This window comes from Lycorma delicatula, chromosome 1 (assembly GCF_047948215.1).
Source record: "Lycorma delicatula isolate Av1 chromosome 1, ASM4794821v1, whole genome shotgun sequence".
Lineage (NCBI taxonomy): Eukaryota > Metazoa > Arthropoda > Insecta > Hemiptera > Fulgoridae > Lycorma > Lycorma delicatula.
In genome coordinates, this window is record NC_134455.1 from 19,251,489 (window position 1) to 19,274,533 (window position 23,045).

A 23,045-nucleotide genomic window follows, 5' to 3' on the forward strand; every position below is an offset into this window, starting at 1 on the left:
TATAGGAGTAACAACTGCGTGTTTCCATAGGGACGGAAAAGAAGAAGACGACAAGCTCCAATTAAACAGGGAAGCAAGGATAGGAGGAAACAATCTCATTCAAACCTTTGATAACAAAAGCAGGAATCCGATCCAAGCCGACCGCCGATCTAGCGTTAAGAATTCCTATAGCACTGGATACGTCAGAAGATGAAACCATCGGAATACCAAGAATCCGATGGTTAATAATAATAATTACAAAAATAATTATTATTATTTTTGTAATTAACAAAATAGGAACCAACTGAGAAATGGAAGAAATACCTTTTTTGAGTGACTGATAAATTTTACTTTAAGTAAGTTTTGTTTTGATCTCGTAATTCTTTTCATTGAAAATAGCTTCTTTAAAGTTGGAATTTGGGGATAATTTTATCTTTAACTGGAGAAATGGGAGAAATACTTCTTTTGAGCGAAGGATTAAATTTTATTTTGATTAAAAAAAATAAATAATATTAGTTACAAAAATAATTAATAACTATAATAAATTAAAGGAAAATTTTTTGATATATCCTTGGATTTTTATAATCCAAAGTAAGTCTCCTACAATTGTATTTGCTGTTAGTCGTAAAAGTAATTGTGTTTGTCGGACGTATAAAGTTACTTTTTTGAATTAAAATTATCATTTTATTATTATAATTTTTTTATTTTATTTGTGGTTTGTATTTATCACCTAACTTCTGTTTAAACCATTACGAAAAGAAATCCCAGTTAGATCATTTCTAATTGTGCTTCCAACTTTTAATAATTATTCCTCGTTTCTTAATTATTCTAATTTGAATATAATCTGTTGGAACTGAATCTACTTTAACTCCTTTCAAGGGAACTTTTCAAGAATAAAAAGCATTTGTTGAAATTACTCATAGTTGTGGTAAAAATTATTCTTTTATTCAATTATATATCTACTTCCATTCCTCAAAATACTGACTTATTACTTTCTGGTTGAATTATGTAAGATTCAAATACTAATATTTTTTTTTTAATCTGAGAATTCTTAAGATCAGTATCATCGGTGACCAGTTGTTTCAATAGTAATTGATGTTTAATATTTTCTTTTACTACGTTTAAAATTGGAATTGATGAGATTGTAATAAAAGTAAGTGTTATTGCTGAAATAATTCAAATTGTTTCTGTAATTTGCCTTTCTGTTGTGTTATTTGATAATTTGTCATTCAGTATGAATGTTATAATAGTCGTTATTGTTATGGTAATTGATAAAAGAATTATTATCGTGTGTAGTCGTGGAATAATAATAATTTTGTTTAATAATAGTTGGGCTTGCTCTATTTATTCGGTTTTTTAAAGAATTTTTTCTGTGCTACATAAAAGAATAATTCAGTAGAATAAATTTATCCTGTCCAGGAATATCCATACTCTGCGTTGAGCGACTTCGGTTATCTTTATGTTTATGTGTAATTGCAGCAGGGTCGATTTGAAAAATACATCCTAAAACAATTCTAGCGAAGCGGTTAGTGTTATTTTTCTTTGTTTTTCTAAGGATGGTTGGAGTACATATACCGGTTTTTTTAAATCCTATCATTTTTAGAACAAAATCAATTACTAACATGATGATATCCTCACTGGATAATTAAATTATCTTAGGTATATCTCAACTTACTTTTACCAGAATACTGCTCTATATTACATATATACGTAAATTTCATGTTATTAATGTTTATTGTAAAATCTTTGCTTTTCAATGATCAATATAATATAATCAAAAAATGACCACTAATAACGTGGGACTTAAAATTAGTTAATCGGCTTCAACAAAATAGTTTCATAAAATTTCCAGTTTTTAAACTATAACGCATCCCAGGTCTGTTTCCGATGGAATAAAATGTTGAATGGAAACTACGAGTAGACCATACTGCCTTTGACAGGTGCGGATAAACACGGTGTTGACCAGAAAAAAATATGTTATATAACGATTGAAATGATTTATTTTCTAATAAATTTTTTGTTTAAAAGAAAGGAAATGAACTAGCAAACAGTACAATATATATAGCCGAAAGAATAATTAATATGTTTTGATATTAGAGGCAGCTAGTCGTAGTTTTAAACAAAACAATGAACGATTCGTGGTCGAGTTCTTTCTAGATTGTACAATGTGGGGTGGTCTTACAGCCCTCCCGCAGATCTAATGCTGGCAGATCCCTTTATTTCTTCGTTTTTTTATTTACAATGATATCTCTATTTTATTTTAACACATATGGCCTTCTCGTTAATTTAGCTGATTCTTTGTCTTACATTTCTATCTGTTGGCTGTTGCTCATTTGTTATTGCTTAATATAATCATTAAAACCGTAGACACAATAACTCATTCATAGACGGCTTCCGGCAACCCTCATGAGGTAAGTTAAATTACGAATATAAAATTTAGCAGCCCTAAAGGGATAGCTAAAAATTTTGTTCATAAAGTTGATCTTTCTATTATTAGTTGATTCATTAAAGCATTTTTTAGAGCAATAATCGTTAACAAATTTTAATTCTATAAATAATTGGTAAGTTTATTTTTTATTACTATTCATATTCTGTTTTAGTTTTTCAAAAGTTTGCTTATTTTTTATAGTAAAAATACATTTTTGACTATTCTGTTTAGTTCTTCAGACTTCAACAAATGAAAATGTAGCTCTGTTTTTTGTCACGGGAAAGCAACCAGACACAAATACCCACTTATTAAACTGTTGGTATGATATGTAAGCTACATTCTTGTATCTCTATCGTGTACTGTGCATTCTTACCTGAAGAGGCGTTGTCGATTAATATTGTTCTCAAAAATTTATATTGTTAGTCAATGAATAAAATTATGTTTAAATAATTTTAATTCTGAATTTAGTTGTTAATAACAATAAATATTTTTATCACAATCCTCTAAACATAAATGAGAAACTAAAGATACAATATTTGTCATCGATGTGTTAGAACAAATGAAATGGAAGGAGTTTTGAAATTCTTATTTCTATATACTTGGCGTTTATATTCCTAGAAAAGGCATTCGATAACGTAGACTGGAATAAAATGTTCAGCATTTTAAAAAAATTAGGGTTCAAATACAGAGATAGAAGAACAATTGCTAACATGTACAGGAACCAAACAGCAACAGTAATAATTGAAGAACATAAGAAAGAAGCCGTAATAAGAAGGGAGTCCGACAAGGATGTTCCCTATCTCCGTTACTTTTTAATCTTTACATGGAACTGGCGGTTGATGATGTTAAGGAACAATTTAGATTCGGAGTAACAGTACAAGGTGAAAAGATAAAGATGCTACGATTTGCTGATGATATAGTTATTATAGCCGAGAGTAAAAAGGATTTAGAAGAAACAATGAACGCCATAGATGAAGTCCTACGCAAGAACTATCCCATGAAAATAAACAAGAACAAAACAAAAGTAATGAAATGTAGTAGAAATAACAAAGATGGACCACTGAATGTGAAAATAGGAGGAGAAAAGATTACGGAGGTAGAAGAATTTTGTTATTTGGGAAGTAGAATTACTAAAGATGGACGAAGCAGGAGCGATATAAAATGCCGAATAGCACAAGCGAAACGAGCCTTCAGTAAGAAATATAATTTGTTTACATCAAAAATTAATTTAAATGTCAGGAAAAGATTTTTAAAAGTATATGTTTGGAGTGTCGCTTTATATGGAAGTGAAACTTGGACGATCGGAGTATCTGAGAAGAAAATATTAGAAGCTTTTGAAATGCGGTGCTATAGAAGAATGTTAAAAATCAGATGGGGGATAAATTGACAAATGAAGGGGTATTGCGGCAAATAGATGAAGAAAGAAGCATTTGGAAAAATATAGTTAAAAGAAGAGACAGACATATAGGCCACATACTAAGGCATCCTGGAATAGTCGCTTTAATATTGGAAGGACAGGTAGAAGGGAAAAATTGTGTAGGCAGGCCACGTTTGGAATATGTAAAACAAATTGTTAGGGATGTAGGATGTAGAGGGTATACTGAAATGAAACGACTAGCACTAGATAGGGAATCTTGGAGAGCTGCAACAAACCAGTCAAATGATTGAAGACAAAAAAAAAATTTCTATTATAAACTGATGGAAGAATTGTAATTTGAATTTTATCTTTTCAAACATTAAAAGTATCAGAATGTTTGGTTTTAGAGTGAGGTGTTTTTAAATTTCTAATTGTTCTATTATATAATTTTTTCTAACGGAGGTTTTCAATTAAATTTTAATTTAGTATGACAAATATGAGTCTGCGTACATTTTCTCTGCTGAAATTTAATGCTTTGCGTAATTTATATTGTGACTTTAAAGCGCTATTTTTTTTTATTGAAATGTGAATAGAACGAACTATCTATCTGTTCGTCCAATATAAGTCTTTTACAATTAACGATCAACATTTTAACAAAGTGTTCTACTACATTTGCAAGTTTTATTATTATTTATTAACATGATTTGATACCATTTGATGAATTGAGAATTATTTTCAAATGCATTTCAATACAACCAAAAAAATCTGTGTAATAATGAACAACAATTTTCAGTGTAAACATAGTTACTAGATTACAAGTGATTTTATAAATTTTACGAACAAAATGTCAAGTGAGAATTTGTTCTTCAGAGAGTAGTAAATTTAGTTTTGTGGTTTAAATACTACTTTATAATTAAATTAAATCTGATTTAAGTTTATCAAATACATATTGCAAAAACAAAATTAAAGTTATTTAATTGTGCGTATCTGTCTTCTAGGATTGCTAAATTTATTCAAAAAAAATTACAATATTTTTAAGATACACATAAAAGGGATATTTTGTTTTTTCTTTGATCAACTAGGAAAGTGGTTACGGCCTGCAAACAAAGGTTTAAATTGAGGACAGTTAAATTGAAACATTTGTTTTATGTTAAGAAATTCTTTTTTGAAACCATAAAGAATTCAAAAAATATTTCAAGAAGCAGTAAAAAAAAAAAACAGAGCAGTAAAGGAATCTCATATAAACGAAAACAAGAAACCAGTATGAGATATTTGCATTCCTCCTTCCAAAGAAACATTATCGTTGGATTATATATGCATTTAGTAGAAATGACTAACGAGTGATATTTATACATTTTATACATAAACTAAATGTAATCCAGCGGGGAGTTTGATGTACTCCCTAAAGAAAAACATTACTGGTTAAAAATATTTCAATTCAGTCTATAGTCAAACAAAAATTGGAACAGGAAAAGTGAAAAATATAATCGTTTTTATTATCATAAATGATTTCCTTTGGATAAACAAGACATTATAATGAACAAATAAATAAATCTCACTCTCAGTTAAAGAATTTAGATAATTATAATCCACTTAAGTTTAAGCCACGAATGAGAAATGAATCGTATTCGCTGAAATAGGCTGTAGAATTAGAAGGGAGATTATACAGGTAACTGTGAATAATAATTCAGCGAAACTTATAGGTGCCTGTTTTGAAGGGTTGGTCGATCCAGGTGTGATTACTTACAGGTCATTATTCAAATTGTGTTTGAGAAGGGTGTCGATAAGATGGCGACATAGAGCAACGGTGCGTGCTACCAGGTGTCGTGACCCGTCCCATTACCAACATATAGACGTTACCCTATTCGGGGTGTTAAAACTCCCTCTCCTTCCATTCCAATTATTCTTAGATTGTGTACTTACAAATTTACCGCACAATATAACAAAACTTTTTTCCCATTGGGGATCTATTACCAAATCGAAAAGCTCAGTTAAAAGTCATAAATTGATCTTCCGAACAATGAACTAAATAAAATATTCTCCCTATAAAACATACAAATGCTAAATTCAAGGTAGTATTTTATATCAGGTAAGTGAAGGTTGTCTATAAGTATAAATGATTTTTCATTAATATAACATACTGGCATAATGTTGTAAAAATTTGAATAAAATTAGTAGTATTATTGAATTAAAATTTTCTTATAGACTGAAAAATAATCAAATTTAAATTTATGTTAATAATAATAATAAATATAAATGAAATGCGAAATCAAATCTCTGTATTATTTACTTAAAAAAAAAAAAAATTGTGCTTGCAATTATTAATACTGAATGCTAATTCCTTTCTTTTTTCTTCTTCTTAAAGATAAATTTGAAGTTGATGAATTTTAGAAAATATTAACCTGCTGTAATTAAAAAATAAGTAATAATAAGAATTAATTTAATCACAATTGAGTTAAAAAAATTCAGTAATAAAGAAATTTTAAAAGAGGAAAAGAGAATAGTTTAATACTACGGTACCAATTGGCCACGGGTAGTAGAGCTATGCTACTCGTATATTCAAAACTCACCGAATTAATACGCCAAGTATTTAAATGGAGGAGATTATATGTTGGTCAAATAATTTAACTGATGTTCTTTGCTAATATAATCAAGAAAAAAGTGTCTTAATACAATTTAGCAACTTTTTTGTACGAAGTAAAGGAAGTATTTTGATAGCGAAAACTTTCGGTTTTCTGATTTCAACGGAAATATCCATTTTCACCATCCCTGAATCCATTTTGATTATTTTCGACGAGATGTCTGTACGTACGTATGTATTTCACACACTCAAAAACCATTAGCCGTTGGATGCTGAAATTTTTGATTTAGGACTGTTGTAACATCTAGATCTGCACCTCCTCTTTTGATTGCAATTGACTGAACTAAAAATATCCAAAAAAAAGCCCAAAATAAAAAAAAAACAATTGGATTTTGGACTTTTTCTTAACTGCAGTAACAAATTTTTCATTGAGATCTTTTGAGCGATGTATCATAAGTGGTACTTATTTTCATCGCTTCCCGTTACAGCCAAACAAAATTTTAATTAATGAAATATTTGGATCTTACAAGGGGTAGACACATCGGTTCAAATCAGACTTCATTTCTTTTTTTTTTATTTAAATATATTGATTTAATTATAATTATTAACTTCTGAACGTAAAAAAATGTTTACGTTAAATAATAAGAATAAAAAAATAAAATGTGAAAAAATATTAGAAGTAAATAATGAAACAAAATTTTATGTACGTTTCAATTTAAAAAAATGTATATATGTAACTTAATAGGTGTACAAGGAAGTTATGTGGTGTCCACATCAGATATTTTTTAATGAACTAAGCAGCCCAAGTTTTAATGTAGGTTAATGTAGGTTTTCTCATGTTAATGAAGGAATGTGTATACCTTTTGTAACTCGGCAGACGATTAGACGACAATTTAATTCTTGCCAGGTGTTAAGGAGCATCTGCAGCATTATTAGACCAACAATCCTCTGTTTTAAATCCTCCAAATCTCAAACTTTTCTTTCACACAAGTCTTAATAAATTCCCTAGCAAATAACTACAAAGGAGTGATATCTGGACCTCCTTTTTCGGGTAAATTGATATCCGAGAAAGTGTTGTTAAAGAAAATGGTAACATCACGATGAAAGTGTGGTGGAGCACCATCCTGTTGGAAACTGAAGCCTCAAGGAATCTGAGGAATGGCGAAGTTCTGAAGCATGTCGAGGTTCATGTGCCCTGTTACAGTGGGTTTCATTAAAAAAAAAAAAACACATATATAAATAAAATGAAATAAAAACTTATGAAGATAATTAAGATTGTTTTCGACACTGTAAATTACCTCTGCAACAAACTGATATCGTAGACGGTGATTATTTTCTTTTATTCGATGAAGGATTTGAATTTGTACGCTCGCAGACGGAGCTACTAATGAACAATATCGTGAACAGTGGAACGAGGATATGCAATTCGTAACTAGCTCGCCTAATTCATTTTCCAAGACTGGCAGTGAATGCATCCCGTACACAATCCACAATCTAATTACTAACTGAAACTTTTTAATGACTTCCAGTTTGTGAAAAAAAGCTTCCAGTCTCTCTTAGAGTCGTATCCTATTCACCAATAGACTTGGATGTAGGAGGATCAATTTTCCATTCAGTTTCTACACGCCGTTGAACATGTGTAACTGATTGAAACTCCATAAATCAAAGCACGCATTGAATCTTCTGTTGTGGGGGCCACATCTCGACTGACTACAATTGGATTATGAGTCGGCTTTCCTGTGCATTAGTATTCCGCTGATCTTGAGAGTACACAGAACAAATCTTGGAGATATTTTCCGTCGACTAAGCCTACGTTTAAGAGATTATGACGACTGGTTTTCTAAATATAGATCATTACTTTTGGATACCTTTAGCCCGGACACCGTTTTAGTAAATAAAGTTAAACTATAAAAAAGTAAAATATGTTTTATACTTAATTTTCTGTAACCGATTTTATTAAACATGAAAAGATAATAATCTGAATAATATTTTTAATATATGCACGTCTTATTTATGGCTTATCGACTCACTTTTATTATTATATTATGTTTCATAATTTTTTGTAGCATTACACAGGGTTTTAATCAAATTTCAGGTAATTTCGTCAATTTGTTTTAATTTATTATAATAAATTTGTTTTATATTAATCAAAAGCGTTTTAGAGTTAACTGATATTAAAACCCTAGAATGGTACGTATACGCCTATTAGACGTAGTTCAGTAGTTCAGTAGAACAGCCGCCATTTTGTTTTGGAGGAGAATAATACCCTTGCCTTCTAGATATACTACACCTGACTCTCCATTGGAGGATTAGTGTACTTCAAACCTCAGAAGTGTTCACATCAAGGTCAGTGCATTTTTTCTAACAAATCCTACCACGCCTCTCAGGCGTGTTGGTACTATTCTTGATGTATTTTTTTTTTGCTAAATATAGCAAGCTATAATGCTTACATTATTTATTTGCACAATTTTTTTATGAAAAATAATGGTGACAAGAAGCCTTTGTCAAGATTTCACTTCCTCATGAAATTGGCCGATCAACTGTCAATTCCAACAGTCACACATGCCTCACAACCTACGAAGCATCATAAAAGATTGTCTCGGTGTGACGGATGCACCTGTTGAAATACAAGCGGTATCAAAATCTGAAAAAAGGCAGTATTGTACGTACTGTTCTTATAAGAAGAAAAGAATGAGTAAAATGACCTGCTGCAACTGCAGAAAGCCAGTGTGTGGCGAACATTGTTTCAACATTTGCCAAGTTTGTAAAAAATAATAAATTTATGACCAATTTTTGTTTAAATCTCATTAAAGTGTTTTTTATATACCTCATCCTTTCATTTAAACATTTTTACCTGCTTGAAAAAATTCCTGGGAATCGAATTCAAATTTATTTTCTACAATGATGTTTTCTTAGTTGCAGTTTTGTTTAATATTTTAATTCTAAGAGCAGTTTTTCATTCTATGATATGTAGTAAGTATGCAAATAGAAGAAGATTTAACATTTATTGACATTTACAGAATTTAAAATATTTATTATACCATTTTTTGGCACTTTTCAGGGCTGTACGTCTATAAGACGTATAGGCACCATTCACTATTGTTGTGTATAGGTACTATTCTAGGGTTAATTATAAGGTCTAAAACATGATAAATGTTTAGACTAAATTTTAGATATATTTCAGGGGAAAAAACTCCCTGTATATATATATATATTTCTTTTCAACTCACTCCTACATCGCCAAAAAAGGATAATCTAGTTTATTACAGACCGATTTATCAGGGTTTAAACCTAAAGAATATTTCACATATTTTTTCTCTTTTTTAATTTTGATGTTCAGATTATTCACACAAAAGAAAGTAATCGAAAATTGGCTGCCCTTTCATCAATTCTACAAACAAAAGTAAATTATTTATTTCTCAGTAGAGTTTAATTTTTTTTTTTTAATTTTTATTTACAATCGGTTACATTTTTGTGGGAATCTTAAGTAAATTATGTCACATATATTCACATTAAAAAGAAATCTCCATTGAAATTCCTTAAAAAATTCATACTAAATGCTATATAGAAATTCTGAGGGAAAATGTAGAAAGTATTGTAAACAAGGTGTTTTGAAGATTTGTACTTTCAGAAACATAAAAGAAAACAGATAACAATAACAAGAATCATAATAATGGCAGATTGTTGAAGCACTTAGAAAAGAAAAATAATCAAGTTAAAAATGTATGTGAAAATAGAAACAAAGAGTAAGGGAATGAAGGATTGATTAACTGATTAATGCACAACAATCAGGAGATGCAATTACACTGTAAAATTACTAGGGTCCAGGATGTGTAGCCGCTTAAATTTTCTAACATCCGAAGTTCATATTTCAAACTAAAACGTTGTATTTCTTTCTTGACTTACCGTAGAACCAAATAATTGTGGATTTCACTGTTTTTTATGAAACCACGCCGTCTCAGTTATACACCTTGCTAGTTTGTTCTGAAACCGCTGTATGATTTTCAAGTCTAGCTTGTCGTGCCCATAGTTGGACGCCACATATATCTATATTGGTTTCAAAATTGCCGAGTATAAATGTAGTTTATTAGACAAAGATAAATCAGACCTCCTACCCAGCAATCAGTACATTTCCTTGAACTTCATGTTAAGTTGTTTTCTCTTCTCCCTCGCACAAACCTTTCATATCAAATGATGATCCAAGTGAAGACTCAGGTACCTTACACACTTTCAGTATGTGGGATTAAAATGCCATTAAGTTGGACCCGTGGGCACATATAAATGAATTTAAAATTCTTTGTAGAGCGTATTACACATACATTATTAATTTTTTAAAGTTTTTTCTTTACTTTCGTTCACCGAGAGTTAATTCATTAAAAAAAAAATAAAATAAAAACATGATGAAATTCGTTTTGGCGTTTCAAAAAATGTAATTAAGGTTTATTTAAAAGAATCAGTTGCAATAAGAAAACTTTTAGACAATTTAATTTTAACTATTATAAGTACATAAGTAGTCAGTCATTTTGAGACTTGAAGAGTAGTTGTACGTAAATTAATTGTCAAGGTTGTTTCTCGATTTCAAATTTTTATATGATTTAAAGTGAAAGATTATTATATTTTGTAGAGCTCTTATTAGTATTTATTTTACTCTTAAATTCTACGAACGATTTTCTTCAAATTTTAAATTGAATTTTAAAACAAAATCTTAAATATTAAATTAAAAAATTGTAATTCGGTTTTGATTTCGACTACATAAATGCCTAAGAAATTTTAAGTGTGAAAAAAGTTTACATGAAAATGTACATTTTTCTAATTCATTTTTTTTTATTAAAGATGGAGAAATTAGTTTGTTAGCAACGATTGATTATCGATATATTTATCGATAAAATACCTTTATGAATACTTTACAAAAACAGATAATTGAAGTAACAAATAATTAATTTGTTTTATATTGTAATTAAAATAAAAAAAATTAAAATATTTTAATATTAATAATGATATTTAACAAATATCGTATTTGTTAGGTATTTATTAGGGTTTTTTTTTGGTGACTGTAAACTCTTAAAATCATTCGGACTAACATCTGACAAAACAATTGCTAGCAATTTACGTATGTGTAGTTTAGCACGAAATTGAAAAAAAGTAATGAAATTAAATCACGTGAAAAAATTAATTTGGGTATTTTAAAAATATATATATGAAATGTGAGATCAAACAATTATGAAAAGAACAGCGGATCAACCTGGGAAACACGAGTACATACCCAATGTTTACATATCTCTTAAAAGCTTACTTACTATGTGGTATATAATTGTATTTTGTGCAGATTAGATAGGAAAATATGTTCGCTAATATGTTATGATCAATTGGTCTCTTGTCGGGTAGATATATCTTAGAAATATCTATTTCATACAGGCTGAGTTATAAGAAAAGTAAATTTATATTATCTTTCTATGTAAAAAAATAAAAGGAATCACTCAAATCTTATGTAAAATAGTTCAGTTTTATTTAGGTATTTTTTAAAGATACGTAATTACAATAGAGGCCTGGGCTACCACCTCTCTCGTTTCACTTCATCGGGATCTTCCGATGAGTAGATTGAGAAGCGAATAATTTATTACGATGAGCAAGTTGGAGATTTAAGGTGTCTTTAGTTATCTATTTCTCTGTCAATGAAGTGGAACAAAAACAGTTGTAAGATCGATGATGTGTGTCAAACTAAAGAGGCGGTTAACCACAAAGAATATTTTTCTCACGAGAATCTGCTACTGAGTGTAGAATGTTTATAACAATCAAATTAATATTTTAAAGCGGATCAAATTATATGTAACACATCACTGCTGACGAAATTTTATATTTTGACAAGACAGTTAATATTTTTTTTCTTCAATCTTTAACTATATATTAAAATACTCAATTACGGTAGTGGTTTGGCTATCACCCTTAAACCCCCATGGATCATTCAATGAAATAAATATATATATTTCATTGAAAGATTTTATATGTATATATATATGTGTGTGTGTATATAAGTGTATATATATATTTATATAAGTGTATATACAGTGTATGTAAAAACAAAATTCTTCTTTTTAAAATTGTTAGAAGCTTTTAAACTACTGTATCTTCATTGTTGTAAAACATTATTTCGCAATAAACAATGAAAATTTAGTTGCCGCAGTACTTGTAGGGGAAAATATAAAAATTCTTACTCAACAAGTAGCAGTTTAACAATAAAAATTACAGACAATTAAGCATTTTTAAGAAGAAAAACTGCTTAAATTAATAGCACAGAAGCAAACTAGGATTACAAAGTAGGATCAAAATAGCTAACGGTGTGACAAGTACTTAATCTAGAAATACTTGAAGATGCTTCAACGTTGTGGTAAACATATTGAAACAGGGATAGAATTTTTCTTTATGCAAGATATCTAGAAACCTAAGTATACTACTGCTACATTTAATCAGAGATTATATTATACATATATTTATACACATGCATCGATGCATATGTTGATCTTTTTTAGTCGAAATTGCTTCAGATTTTGACTTTGTTCGTAAACAGTGTAATGTTATTTGAAAATGATAACATAGTCCGTAATAATTTCCTGTAATAGCTAATACAGTACGAATCAGTTCCATTTAGTCACCAAGTAAAGATCAATTTTACCAAGATTCTAACTATAAATGAACTAACTAAAATATGCTATTTATTTCCCTTGGGAATATTTTTTTCTCATTGTAAAAGACGGGCATAAAAATTTAGTCGTAGACAGTTATATAAAGACAGACGCACGTTTGTTGAGAAAAAAGATCATATATTTAGTTTTAAAATAGAAGATGAACCTAATTTTATATTTACGTCAGTTCTAAATTTTCTATTTCTGCGGAACTAAAAATTAGTAAGCGTGAAAATACTTTAATAATTATGTAATAATAACTCGCACCGTGATTTATGGGCATTTACGCCAAAATCACTAGGCTGAGTAATATTGTAATATTTTTACATAAATATATTTCCATAGTAAAAGATGATGTTACTGTTGTACAACTGTACATCACTACTACCATCAACATAATCTGTAACTGTAGTTTCATTGCTCATTTATAATTTTATAATTTTGATCTCTATTCTTATTACTACAACTAATACCTTGTAATTTATAACTTTGTAGGACTGGCTTAATGATTCAGATTACTGATACAAAAATTACAACTTGCAAAAACTGTTTTTTCAACTTTTTATTTTCATCGGATGATTTTCAATGAAAGTTAAATTACGATTTTTGACGATTATTATTTGTTATTTTTTATTAAATTTTAATATCTAATATATAAATATTTCTTTATAAATGGTATATTAATAATTGTTTACGATCTAGCGCAAATCTTATTAATATATCTAGCGCAACTTATTCAGTTAGTTTATGGCTAGATTCGTATATAGCAGTCTTAATTTCCATGCATTATAACTTTCACCCATCTCGAAATAGGTTGCATAAATTAAAGAATAACTCCAGCTAAGACAATATATTCTAAAATTATTATCACTCAGTTCTAGAGAGATGAAGGCAGTAGTCATTAACAACTGCTAAATTTTCGAATAGTCTACAGATTTCGAAGTGCACAGTTTTGTGAACTTGGTACTTAATAGTTCACACATATAATAACCGTTAATACTACATTTTTGTTGGAAAAATGTAAATTTTTGTTGCTAAAAGTTATTTTCAGGAATATTACAATAGAGGAATTTATTACAGTAGAGAATTTTACATATGGTTAGGATTTAGTAAAACAACTTCCGTACAAATTAGCGGGAACTGTGAAAATACAGTCAAACATACGGGTAAAATTACAAGAAATTTTACTTATTTGTCAGACTCAGAAACATTTTTTTTTCTAAATTAAATTGCGGAAACTTTCAATCGAACTGCGACCAAACACATTCTTACAAAACAAGCAAGGCAGTTTATTGTCAATAAACACCTAAAAATAACTTATAATAATTTTAAAAAATATGCTTATATTTATTCATACAGCTTATTTTCACATTTTATACTTAACAATATTTATTTAACTTGTACTATGTATATGTACAATACCGACCTAAACGGATCTCCTCTACTCACTAACAGCTACTTTGTTCATGTTATTCTCATTTTGCGTTCAGCATACCTTCAAAAAAAAAAAATATATATATATGTATATATAGATATACAGAGTGTATTACGAAGTTCTTCCGGGATTTACACAACCTACTTGTGAAAGAATTGGAAAAATTTCATATATACATATGTCCTAAAATGTTTCATTTGCGTGTTACGGCTTGTGAAAAATTTCGCTCCGATTTCAGTTATCCCGGTGAAACGAGGTCGTACTGAAATTTTTAGGACTTAATAATGATGTATTACATTATTAATTATGTATTACATAATAAATTATGTAATTAAATGGGCAGAATTAGTGATTTCTTATGGTTTTTGACCTGAAAAATCAAATAAAGTAAGGTTCCAGAACAGTATCTGCAGTAGTTTTTGAAAAGTCTTGGATGAAAACCAATAAATTGGGGTAAAACCCCTGTTGTTGTTTTTTTTTTGTTTTACGTACAATAACTTTGTTAAATGGGTAATAAAAAGATAAAACTTTTAAACAAAACTCATAAAGAATTTAATTATACATAAAATGTTGTAAGATAAGTTGAACAAAACAAAGAAATTTAAAAAAAATTGAGTTTTATTTAGAAACAATACTTTATATTTGTCATAAAATTACTTATTTAATGTAAACAAAAACCAAAAAAAAGAATTTAGTTTTTGTTTAACTTGAAAATTTTGTAAAAACAAAATTTACTGTTGAAGGTAATATCAAAAACTATATATCCCATCGATTTCTATGAATTGATTTACAATTTATTTAGTGCAGTTATGGCAAGTTTTCTTTACATCAACCCAAGTACCAACAAAATTGTTATTTCTCTTCCTAGTGATGTGAAATAATTACTAAACATTTTTTCAATGTTGCCAGTTCATACAAATTCTTCGTTTGTTAGAAATTATTTTTCGAACCGTACTTTAGCCAAATAAGCCAGTGCCCCTTATTATTTACGATTATTTCCTTATTCAGGGCGTAATCATTGTTTTTTTATTATTTTACAAATTTTTATTCTCAGCTATACATTGTTTATTTAAACGAATACACTACTTTATACATATGTATATATATATATATATATATATAATTTACCATTCCTCCTAACTAAAGTAAAGTGACTAAGTGACTAAAGTAAGTAGATTTATACGTATTATTAAAATGTTAATAGTCTAAAAATTCAAAGATATTATATGAAAAGATACTTCAAGATGGAATAAACGAAAATCAATTGTAGAAAACAGAAAAGTGATATCCACCAAGAGTAATATGCAGACCCCAAATTTTTATTTGCCTTCATTGCAGTAATTTCGTTATAAGTGCGCTGTAGAGACTACTTCTGTAAGGTTACGTAATTTTGTTTTTATCTTGTATTTGTATACACAAGGAACATTAAATGTGTTATATACGATGACAACTTACTTTTAATAAATGATGATTCACTGTACGTTTTACAAATAAATTATTGCTGATTAATAAATGTAGAAGTATCATTAACTTCCGAGAATAATATAAAATCTCATGTCGTAATTAAATAACTGAATGGTTTTAATATAGAAAATTACTAACCGATTTATATCTTGAACCTAAATACTAAATGTGCATTATGGAAATACTGCAATGTAAAAAAAATTTAAAAAAATGTAAAAGTTACATTTTTAACTTTGATAAATTTCTAGGAAAATATCAAAATCACTTTGACGTATAATTAAAAGTAATTGCTAATTGCACAAATAAAGTTATTTAGAAGGTCTAAATATTATAAAAATATGCATTCTCATAGATCTGGCATCTGCAGTTCAAGCGATATCTTCGTATCAAAACCTATTCATAAAAAAACAGTAGAAATTCCTTTCCACAATGATAAAATCAGGAGATATTGTCAATATTCAGTGAATACAACGGTGTCCATTGTGACCTTGTGTGATTGAGATGAGGGATATAAATTCAATAAATTGACATGGCAGACTTTCGCAAATAAAATGAGAAAATACGAATATCAGCGAGTACGCTCAAAATTCTAGTTCCAAATCAATCGTGACCTTAACGCTGACAAATAGGAACACTCAGGATATATAATAAAAGGCGGTTCAACCTTTTTGAAACAACTTTTTCCTGTCTACCCTTAAAGATCTTTGGAGATGGATAGGAAGCAATCAGATCAACAGTGGCAGTTCAGATTTATTAAGTTCGTTGTTAAACTTGAAAAGTAATGATTCCGCAAATTAAAAAAAATTCTGGAATTGTTCAACGTGAAAGTTGAAATTAAATTATCATTTATCAGCAGATTTTTGAATAAATATTGTTATAAATGAGATATAAATGGTGTAAAATATTTAACATGGCATTAAAAAAAAAAAAATGGTGTTGAAACAACATTTACATAATTTTTTAGAAGAAATAGTGTAGTTAATAAATTAACATAACATAGAAATTAGACAGTTTTTTTTAACTACAGCTTAAGCTTTTGGAAGGTAGTCTTTATTTTTATTGTTATTCTTAAAGTCATAAAAACTCATTTTTCCAAACGAGAAACTGAACAATCAGTATAACCGACTCTTAACCACTAGGATGTTTATCACATTAATGACGACTAGAATCATTAATATCAGCAGAAATACTAAAGAAATAGATAAAATCATTCAGATTCTTTAAGTGTGGGTAAATTTATAAACTTTTTGTTTCAATATTCGTGACGATAGAAATAGATTCTTCTGTACCTTTTAATAAGCTGTGTAATTCTCCTTTGTAGAATGATTGAAAATACTGACGAGAACTTAAAAATATCATTCCCTTAGCATGAGTTAAAATGAATTAAGTTCTTGAACTAATCGAAACGAGGGAATGGTTAGTGTTTGCATATACTAGTGGGACTGTATATGTATGTATTTGGGAGAGAGATAAGTGTATGTGTGCGCACGCGCGTAGGAGTGCTTGTAAATCTTAGAAAATTTATTTACATCATTTACTCATTTTTACTCGTAATTTTCTGGATAATTATGTCGTTTTTATGGCCTACAGTTTTTTATTTATATCTAATAAAAAGAAAAAAAAACACAATAAGCTAAAACATATTATAAGTTATATTTATGTAGATGAATACAACATAAAATGTAGGTATCTGACCAATAAAATAAAAAACCAAAGTAAACTGGCTACTATAAATAATTGTGAACGACAAGACTGTCTCGTTAATGGCGTCATGAATAGTCAATAAGAAGCCCCACATATAGTATTCTGTAGTAAATTGTAACTCCTTACCTTAAAAATCAAGCAAAGTTTTATTTGGTTACAGATTCCATGATTTATACACATCGTTTTTATTTTTTTTTTAGTATTAAGTTGAATTTTGCTTTGTTGTTGAATCATTACTTAACTTTTAAGGCAAATTAGGAATTTTATTTAATGTAATATGATTGTGTTAAGAATTTTATAAAGTGAATGTTTGGATACAAATTCACATCTAAATTATATCTTATAAAGTTTGTAGTTGTTATTATTTATTAATAATCCCATTAGGTTTATTATGAATCTTTTGAAATATTCAAATACGGTGAATAAAACCGTACTTGAAGTAAGGTTAAATTCATATTAATTTAAAAAATTAAACTGAACTATTCGATTACATATTTTTGGACGAGTTTGAAGGTTCAATAAACTCGCTTCATAAAAATTAGTAAAAATTTAAAAGCAAGACTAGTAATATACTATATTTCTATCACTTTTCTCCACATATGTAAGTTGATAATTTAAACTGTAAAACTTCTTTAAAAAAATAATGAAAAATTATATTTTTTAATCAAATCTTTACATAACTAAAATTTACACTCGCATAAAACCAAAAAAAAAAATTAAGTCCCTATTATGTGAACTTTTACTGTTAAATTGTTCAATCTTTGTTTTTTCGAGCAACAATTTACAGGTTATCAGCAATTTTACTAATTTAGTCATAGATTTTATGAGTTCAGTGAGTTCAGAACGTCTAATTGAAATTTATGTAAGTAAAATTTTTACTAAATTTTTTTTTGTCGTTATATCTGAATGGAATAAAAGGTAAATAAATGTGATAATTTTGCATGCATGTGAGAAGTATTGTATTTTTAAATCGCTCCAAACTGTTTCTACACTCTTGGGACAGTGCGACAAAGAGAAAATTGGTAAAAAATTATTGAATAAATATGTTAATTGGGAAAAATTCGAAAAATATAGGCACGTCAAGTTTAGTAAAATATCTTGATAATAGAATCTATTAGTAATAGTTAAAATTTAAAAAAAAATATTAATCGTTCTCCAGTTTTCTACAAATTTTAATATTCTACTTTTTTTATTTCGTTATTAAATGAACTTCTTTAACAATATTCTAACCCAGTGTAACTCAACCGGTGGGACGCGCCCCCTTTTCTTTTTCCTGTTTAGCCTCCGGTAACTACCGTTTTTAGATAATACTTCAGAGAATGATTATATTTTATTTTTGTCTTCAGTCATTTGACTGGTTTGATGCAGCTCTCCAAGATTCCCTATCTAGTGCTAGTCGTTTCATTTCAGTATACCCTCTACATCCTTCATCCCTAACAATTTGTTTTACATACTCCAAACGTGGCCTGCCTACACAATTTTTCCCTTCTACCTGTCCTTCCAATATTAAAGCGACTATTCCAGGATGTCTTAGTATGTGGCCTATAAGTGTGTCTCTTCTTTTAACTATATTTTTCCAAACGCTTCTTTCTTCATCTATTTGCCGCAATACCTCTTCATTTGTCACTTTATCCACCCATCTGATTTTTAACATTCTCCTATAGCACCGCATTTTAAAAGCTTCTAATCTTTTCTTCTCAGATACTCCAATCGTCCAAGTTTCACTTCCATATAAAGCGACACTCCAAAAATGTACTTTCAAAAATCTTTTCCTGACATTTAAATTAATTTTTGATGTAAACAAATTATATTTCTAACTGAAGGCTCATTTCGCTTGTGCTATTCCGCATTTTATATCGCTCCTGCTTCGTCCATCTTTAGTAATTCTACTTCCCAAATAACAAAATTCTTCTACCTCCATAATCTTTTCTCCTCCTATTTTCACATTCAGTGGTCCATCTTTGTTATTTCTACTACATTTCATTACTTTTGTTTTGTTCTTGTTTATTTTCATGCGATAGTTCTTGCGTAGGACTTTATCTATGCCGTTCATTGTTTCTTCTAAATCCTTTTTACTCTCGGCTAGAATTACTATATCATCAGCAAATCGTAGCATCTTTATCTTTTCACCTTGTACTGTTACTCCGAATCTAAATTTTTCTTTAACATCATTAACTGCTAGTTCCATGTAAAGATTAAAAAGTAACGGAGACAGGGAACACCCTTGTCGAACTCCCTTTCTTATTACGGCTTCTTTCTTATGTTCTTCAATTGTTACTGTTGCTGTTTGGTTTCTGTACATGTTAGCAATTGTTCTTCTATCTCAGAGGATGAATGAGGTTGATATGCATGAGTGTAAATGAAGTGTAGTCTTGTACATTCTGAGTTCGACCAATCCTGAGATGTGTGGTTAATTGAAACCCAACCACCAAAGAACACCGGTATCCACGATCTAGCATTCAAATCCGTGTAAAAATAACTGGCTTTACTAGGACTTGAACGCTGGAACTCTCGGCTTCCAAATCAGCTGATTTAGGAAGACGCGTTCACCACTAGACCAACCCGGTGGGTTGGGACACGCCCCCTAGATAGAAGTGAATACACTGAATTGGGGGTGCGAATATAACAAAAAGAAAATATTTAAAAAATTTATTAATTTACTGAAAGGAAACCAAAACAAAATACATTCATAATAAATAATAATATACACATTTACACAGATATAATAAATTTTTAAATAGGATTGTGTTAGTACTGCACAACGTATTTAATAATTAACTTATTAAAACAAAATTAAAGATAAGTTTAATAAACATGTAAAACAAGTTTGTAATTAAAACAAGTTTAATAATTATTAGTGATTCCCTTGTACCTGTCTTGAAGGCAAAGTTTCTAGAAGGTTTAATTATTAAAAATAGATACTCCGAGTTATTTTTCTATAATTAACTGAGATCTATATTTTGTCTTCAAAACAGCCACCGCAGTAAATCCCGTTTAGTAAAGGTACGATGTTGAAAATGGTAATAGTATACGAAATGCTGTTGTTTTCAATGCAGAAAACTCATCATCCATCCCTTACCCAAAATTTAAAGACTGATTTATTATTAAATTGTCTTTTGATTTCACCACTTGCCTTCAAGTTTATGAAGATTTCTTCTTTGAAAGTTGAGAGCCCTTCGGGAGTATTTTAAAATGGATTCCTAACTCACTCATAATTTGCTACTAAGTTGTCGTTACCAAGAAAATACATTTTCAAGTCTTTAACGGCATGGGTAAATGATTTTCAATGATTGTAAAAACAACTTGCACATGTTGTTCTTTAGCCTTGTAAGTTTTAACACATTCATTCACATTTGCAACTATTCTAGGTATTGACGGGACATTTCTAGGACGCGATAAAAATTATGAATGAAAGTTGGATCGCAAATACTGAAAGTTTGAGAATCACTGTTCTAACTTAATAAGCAATTTTATTAAGAAAAAAATATGTAGTATGCATTCCTGAATTTATATTCTTCCCAGTATTTCTGTGACAATGTGGTAGGGTTGGTAAGACTTTTACGATCGAATGCCTCCTCTTACACAACAAACTGGACGATGCCAGTAGCAAATGATGTATATGAACGATCATCCATTCGTTATTAACCATGCTGAATGTTGCTTACTAAGTGTTTAGGAACCTTCGTATTAATATGTTGAGGCCGCTTTTTATTTATAAAATTGTTTTTATTGAAGACAATGCGTATCAAGCCTTCGTTTATAAAATTATTTTCGTTACTTTCATCAGCAGAACACATCCTGAAATATTTTTTGGTTTCTTCGTGACACACACTCTGTATTTATTTATATTTAAGAATTTTGTTATATGATTAAGAAGTTATTACGATAACAATTTATAATTTAACTTATATAAAGGCTAATATTTTGTCCAAGGAATAAAAATGTAGCTACTTACCTAGGGTTGATTTATGATTTTAAAAAGATGAAGCAATTTTGAACTTCGGGAAAAAGTAACTAATGGTAGTAATTGTATGTCAAATGCTGGGTTTCTAATCCCTTAATAATTCTGGACATTTTCTTTAGCAATAATGTAAATTATTGTTGAACTACAGTTTTCAAATTAATTTTATAGTCTACACCACAGACACAATAAATAGTTTAGTGTGGAATTTATAAAAAATATCAGTCTGAAAGGGTAAGCAAATAATGTGTTTTCATAGAAAATTACTATGCAACATTAATAAAAATTATGTATATATATATATGTTATAAACACAAACACAAGAATAAAAATAACGGTACAAATCTGGGTAACGAATTTTTTTACTCTTTTTATATTTACGGGTTTTAAGAAGGTACATAATAATTCATTTCACGAAATTTAAGCAATCTTTACAATCACGATATGAGGTAATCATTTATAAGAACGTTGAATCTTATTTACGGCGAGTAGTCGAGATGTAATTTTTTATCCACGTAGGGCCAAGCAAAATAAAAATATTTTGTCTTGTAATTCAAATACTGTACTTTGTATTAAAACTTCCGCATTTCTCATATCGTATTCAATGATACAAAATACTTAAGGAACGTGTTCCGTTGTGAAATTACCATTATAATTTGATGACAAATTGAATTAAACATGCACTAAAGTCGCAATATCGGCAACAGTGTGCGGTCGGTCTCTGTTGTAATAACACAGAACTGGCGCAGTCTAATTTACTCCTCTATGTAAGAGAAACACATTTTCACTGCAATAATTGCTTCAGTTGCCGCCGACTAAGAAGAAAGTCAATTTACTGTCCATCTAGAACGCAATTTGCTCTTATAATTGTACGGCTACCGTGTGTTTGATAGAATCCATTACATTACACCCACCCGTTCTGTTCATTTATTGTCTCATCTCAGCGGGACCTCTGACCCGTGGTCCGTTGCTCCTCCTCTTGGCCTAAGCGCTCTTACCTCTTCCTGGTAACCGACAAAACCGACTCCTTCCCATTCTTATTTCCTGTAACAACGTAATAAATGTTTAATATAATTGTATACCTATAATAATGTAAATAAGAAACAGTATCATCATAAAACAGATGAATTCAAATTGCGATTAGTGAAGTAATAATATACGTATAACTTAGAAAATAAGTAGAAATTAGTACATCTACTGTACGGAAAATACGAGTATGAGAATTGAACCGGTTAATTCTACCGGAAAATTACTGTTGTCATAATATTCATCCTTAATATTTTTTTGTTATCATCAAATATTTTAGTACTAAAATATATATATATATATCTAATATATAAATCCAAAAATATGTGGTGGTTCTGCCAGTTTGCAGCCGCATCTCGTGAGAACCAACCGATCGATTGCTTTTAAATTTTCAGAATACATTTGGGTAATCCTAGAAAAGATTTAAACC